Source organism: Myotis daubentonii, chromosome 3 (genome assembly GCF_963259705.1).
Source record: "Myotis daubentonii chromosome 3, mMyoDau2.1, whole genome shotgun sequence".
NCBI lineage: Eukaryota > Metazoa > Chordata > Mammalia > Chiroptera > Vespertilionidae > Myotis > Myotis daubentonii.
In genome coordinates, this window is record NC_081842.1 from 136,799,580 (window position 1) to 136,805,848 (window position 6,269).

General features: G+C 49.1%; 1 pseudogene; it reads right to left on the bottom strand.

The window, feature by feature from the left end:
• Positions 1-586: 586 nt before the first annotated feature.
• On the bottom strand, positions 587-1,691 carry LOC132229412 (doublesex- and mab-3-related transcription factor C2-like; annotated as a pseudogene).
• Between the last annotated feature and the right edge of the window lie 4,578 nt (positions 1,692-6,269).

Genomic DNA, 6,269 nt, shown 5'->3' on the forward strand with positions numbered 1-6,269 from the left:
CTGCCGTGGAGAGCTTTCCACCTGTTCTGCCATCGAGTTTCACTCTTATCTGCCCTCTGCAGACTGACTTCCCTTGTGGCAGGGCCACCCCCTCCTCATCTCTAGACCTCCGGCCCAGAGATTGTGCACGAGAGGAAGACAACACATAAGAATAAAATCTGTTTTAATTTTTTCAAAACAACAACAAAGCTTTATTTCTTCCTTACTCGCAGAAACCTAGACACAAAATGAAAATACTCTTCTGTTTTTGCATGCATGGAGACAGACATAAGTGCACAGGTATGTACAGAATCACATGTCAAATAAGTATCCTGGAACGTGAATTCATGCAAAAACCTATTTTGAAGCTTAAATTGAACAGTTCTATATTTGTTGGGATATTAAAAAGGTCCCAAGACCCAAGGGGGTAAGAGAATATCCACCACTGGCTAAGGAAATGCCCATGCTGAAAAAGGAACCGAAAGATAACAAAGCACCTGAAGGCTTAAAAATAAAAGCTGAAGCTCCTACTGCACAAATCCCTCAATAAAATGCAGCGTCTGCAGGCTGTTGCACCTGCCCCAGTAAGGCTCCCACTTCTGGGCTTCTAGCTTAGGAGGGAGATGGAACCCAGATGCCCAATATGCAGAGCCATGGAGGGGGCTGGACTGGGTCGGAGAGAAGGGCCAACAGGCTGGAATCCTTTTCCTCCTGCAGGAGCTGGATGGAGCAGGGAGATCCAGGCAGAGTTAGTGGGGACAGAAGGGGTCAGGCAGGGAGCCTGGGATGAATCTTTCAGCCCCACAAGAGCCTCAGCTGCCTCCTGCTGCAGCTGCCGCTCTGCGGAGGCAGAGGTCCAGGCCAGGCGAGAGGCTCTGGGGGCCTGTGGTTGAAGCAGAAGAGGGTCTGGGGTACCACAGGGCTGAAGTATCAAAGCTGAGCATGTGTGGGGCAGGGCAGAGGGCCCTTGGGGTTCTCCAGGAAGAGGAGCAGTCAGTATTGGGTGAGATCCTGGGCAGTTTGGGAAGGGCCCATGAGTGGGCAGCCGGAGGGAGGTGCCAGGGTCAAAGCCAGGGAAGGGATACAGAGGGACAACAGGCTTTTGGCATGGCAAGCGGCACACTACTGGGTTGGCATGGAAAGGCCTGGAGGCAGCCAATGTCCAGGGGTCCAAGCACTTGGAGTCCAGGGCAAAGGCAAGGGTTCTGGGGGACGGCTAAGCAGCAGAGGCCCCTGGGAATTCTCCTTCCCAGGGGCGGTCAGTGCCAGTGGGACTGCCCCATGGAGGTCTGAGGCTGGGGCACTATGTTCTCCTTTCTGGGGCGGGGAGGGGCGAGGGGAGCCCTGGTCGCATGGCCGCCTTCTTGACGTGGCTGTGAGCTTTAGGAGAAGCCGCCCCTCTCATCAGCTCCTGAGCCAGGGGCCTCTTCAGCTGTGCCTCCTGCTGCCTACGCAAGGCCACCTGGGCAGCCATGAGCCTTCGGCGCTCCAAGATGAGGACACATTTGTGACACTCGCAAGCCTGGAAGAGGCAGAGGTGCTTGTGGCCCTTGAGGTGAGCAGGGACACCGTGGTTGCAGCAGCGAGCACAGGTTGGAGAGCGACTGACTGCTCTCTTAGGCATGAGCTCGGTGCCCTGGGGGACTCTGGTCTCATCCCCTGGCGGAGTCTGAGGAGCAGTGGTGGGCAGCAAGCATCTCATTGGGCTCCATGGATCACTCTCGAGCTGGGTCAGACTCGGGAGGCGGCAAAAGCAAATCTGTTTTAATTTTTAAATATTTGTGGCTCTTCCCTTTATTAAGCATTGACATATCCCCTAGATTTTGTCCCAGGGATATGTCATTATTATGACATATAGTGATGATGTAGATTCCTATATGTGTTCTGGGATGGCCCTGTGCTGCTAAGGGAAAGAAGCCACTCGAAGGAGGTCAGGGAAAGGAAAGGTTATTATAAGGGACTATTTTACAGTAGCCAAGGGCAGAAAACAAGCTATAGTCACTTCCTGTGAACTAGAACCTGGAACTGGGAAAGTATCCCCCAGAACCCCGGTCAGCAACATTTCCTGAGGGCTCACTGCACCAGGTGCTGTTCCAGGCGTTGGGTAATCAGCATGAAAAGGAGAGGCAAATCTTTGCAGCCTGGGAGCCTGCATTCTAGAGGGTGAGGTGGTGGACTTGTAAACCAACGATGAGTTCAGAAGATAGTGTTTTGAAAACAATAAAAGAGCATCATGTGATAATGAGAAACTGGGTGCTATTTCAGATTGGGTGGTCAGGAAACATTCTCTGAATGGATGACATTTAAGTGAGTAGCTGAAAAACACAAAGGAGATAAATGGAGGGGTTGGGGGAGCATTCCAAGTTAGGAAACAGAGGGCAGGGGACTCAGGCAGAAACACACTATGTTCCAAGAAGAGAAAGAAAGCCTGTAAGGCCACCCGTTAGGGGCCATGGAACACGTGTCTTTGTTTTGCTCTTTGCTGTTGCTTATCTTCCTCCTGCCCTGAGATCAGCACGGCAGTTACCTCTGGGGGTGCATTGTGACATCTCCACTGTATCCACTTCCACCATCTGGTCTCAGTGTCTTCTTTCAGGAGGGATAATCTAATTGGCTCAGCTCCTCCCCCGACAGAAGTCTTTATGGTTGCCCAGAAACTTAGGAGGCATTCTTGGCACTTTCCTCTCCCTTATGTCCTAGAGGAAAACCCTCACTAAGACTTCTCCATTCTTTCTCCAAAATACTTGTTTAGTCTTTTCACTTCTTTCCATCTCCACTGCCACTATCCCCCCGCCCCCCCCCCCCCGCCCCGCTCAACGCTGAATCTTCTTTCACCTGATCTACCGAATTAGTGTATGCATGGGTCTCCATGCTTTTATCTTGCTCACCTCAAATCCGTTCTCTGTAAGAAACAGTCATCTTCAAAACATTGCCAATTGAGGGATAGACTCATTTGTGGTGGTGATACATGTTAGAAGCTTGGGGTGGATTTTTCAGACCCTATCTGCTTTTTGGGAAACTTGAAACGCCTCTGGGGAGATATGAAGTGAGGTATTACTGATGGGAGGGTTTGGTTTTGTGAATGGTATGAAGGCAGAAACAATGTTTTGGGACCCAGCATCAGTTTGTTCTTGTTAGGGTGGCCTTGATCTTGTGTCCAAATCTAATTGTTGTGCTTTTCATCTCCCCAAGCTTCCCCACATCTGCCCTCACTCCCTTCATTGACCACTTACCCTCACTACCATTGTTAGCTACTGGCTAAGATCATGTTGACTACAGATACTGTTCTGCCCACTAGAATAGGTTCTTCCTTGAAGTTGCACCTGCACCTTTTGAAATCCTCCCGGTGCTCTCTGCCTAGGGTTGACTGATTTAGCAAATAAAAATAGAGAATACGCAATTAAATTTGAATTCTAAAAAAACACAAAGAATAATACATTTTAATATTTGTAATTCCCAAATATTACATACCCCGTGTTTTTATCTGGCAACTCTACCTGCCTCTTGCCTAGCGTCCTCTCCACCCCACTGAGCAGAGCTTGTTTCAGATCTCCACTCCTGCCTAAATCTGCCACATCTGGCTACAGTTAACAAGCCCACGTCTGGGTATTTCCTGTGACCTGTGCCTATCTAGCAAAGCAAGGTATGCTCTCAAAGTGATGGTAAGGTGTCAGTGGTCACGCTGCCATGCATCCTTCCTTTGACACATTATGTACCTCATCCATGAAGAGCCCGTGTGGCGTGTGGTCACAATACCCTTGGCTTGCCTCTGATGGCGTGCAATTCTTCATTTATAATGTTCAAAAGATCTAGTCACAAAGAGAGCCTTTAAAATAGTTTTACTATTATAATGAAGTGTAGAAAACAGTTTCCTTTGATACCTCGTCTAGTCTCTTACTCCAATAGTATTACGGCATTAGCATCACACGGAACCTTTCATCAATGAGCTTTACTGAGCAATCTAATTCAGACTTATGAAATCCTTTCCTGGGGAAAAGGGCAGGCTTCAATACCCTCATTTTATAGATGAGAAAACTTGAAACAAATGATTTCCATTCTGCTAAGAGCTCATTTGCAGCTGTGTCAGAAATCAATAAGTAGCCCTAACTGGTTTGGCTCAGTGGATAGAGCGTCGGCCTGCGGATTAAAAGGTCCCAGGTTCGATTCCAGTCAAGGGCATGTACCTTGGTTGCAGGCACATCCCCAGTAGGAGGTGTGCAGGAGGCAGCTGATCGATGTTTCTCCCTCATTGATGTTTCTAACTCTCTATCCTTCTCCCTTCCTCTCTGTAAAAAAGCAATAAAATATATTAAAAAAAGAGAAATCAATAAGTAAATAAACTATGAATTTAAAACAGATAATATTGGAACTAGTTCATATTCTGACACATTTTTGCTACTGAAATGAGATAAGCTGTGAGCGTGCAGAAGGTTTGATGCCAGGGAGCCCTAGAAAGAGATGAGAGCCTCTAATTAATGACCCAAGAAAAGGAAGCAACATCTTGACATTCACTCTCTGAATACAACATTTTGAGCACAGCCAAAAGGTAATTCATTTAAAATAAAGTTTATTTAAAGCACATCAAAAGTTTACTGTGATTTGTTCAATATTAAATTACACTTTTGGCTGAGATACCATGTTGGATCTCTCCATACGGAGCTTTTGATGTATTTGTTTTTTAACTCTCTGTTTCCCTGCCACTTACCTCGTTGCCAAATAATATGTACATATTTTTAAATGGGCTGACGATTAATATAAGCAGATAAAAAGTGATGGATAAGACAGTCCTTCTCAATCCCATCTACTTTTGGCTGTTTTCCCCAGGATTCTTAGAAGATACATTTCTCTAATTAGCACAACTTTTCTCACATTGATACTGACTGATATGTCAGATAGCTCAGTGGTGAAATATATGGCCACTACCAATTATTGACAATATTTTTTGTAATACTTGGTTAAGTAATAAGGTAATTTCAAAATTCTTCTTATCTTTGTGGAATAGATTGCAGTGAAATGTTCATTTCCTTCAGTTCTTTAAGCAATTATGAAACTTCTAGAGACCTGGTGCACGAAATTTGTGCATGGGTAGGGTCCCTAGGCCTGGCTGGCGATCAGGGCCGATCTGTGGGGCAGCCAGCAGGTGGGACAATCGGGGGGCCCCTGGTGGCACCTGCCTTAGCTGGCAGCCTGGCGCTGCTCACTCACCAGCCCCACCCCCTGCTGCCGCCACTGGTTGCCTCCCTCTGTGGGACAACTGGTGGGTGGGGCGATTGGGGGCCCCCACTGGCACTTGCCTTGGCTGGTGGCCTGGTGCTACCTGCTCACTAACCCCTACTGGGGGCAGCTCCTGCATTGAGCATCTGCCCCCTGGTGGTCAGTGTGCATCATAGCAACCAGTCGTTCTGCTGGTTGGTCAATTTGCATATTAAGGTTTTATTATATAGGATTTGGCATTGATAAGAAAGCTGAATGTCTTTTTATTTCTTCCCCCCCCTCTTTTTATTTCTTTATTACAGGCCCAGTGCATGAAATTTGTGCATGGGGGGTGGTCCCTCAGCCTGACCTGCACCCTCTTGCAGTCCAGGACCCCTTGGGGGATGTCTGCCTGCCAGCTTAGGCCTGTTCCCCACGGGGAGCAGGCCTAAGCTGGCAGTTGGACATCCCTCTCACAGTCCGGGACCACTCGCTTTTTACTGGCTGCCTGCTTGCTATTCCTTACTGCTTGGCTCGCTGCTCCTTAGCATTGCCATGGAGGCGGGAGAGGCTCCCACCACGGCCACTATGCTCACCAGCCGTGAGCCCAGCTTCTGGTTGAGCAGCGCTCCCCCTGTGGGAGCGCACTGACCACCAGGGGGAAGCTCTTGTGTTGAGCGTCTGCCCCCTCGTGGTCAGTGCGTATCATAGCGACTGGTTGTTCCGCTGTTTTGCATATTAGGCTTTTATTATATAGGACTAGGGGCCCAGTGCATGAATTTGTGCACCCTGAAAGGAACTGTGGGCTACAAGGCTGTGGTGGACACAGGGGCGGGTCTCGGCCCATCTTCCGCACCCCTGTCCGGCCCCTCCCGCCACAGCCTCTGGTCTCCTGTCTGCCAGCAGCCCCACTCCCATCACTGTGGCTGCCATGTGCTGATGTTGCTGGCCCTGCTCACACCTGCTGCTGGCATGGAGCAATTGGGGCCACTGCCAGCAGTGGGTGTCAGTGGGGCTGGCTCTGGCAGCGGGTGTGAGCGGGGCTGTCACTGGCAGTGGGTGTGAGAGGTGGCTGCTGGTCCAGATTGCCCCTCAGG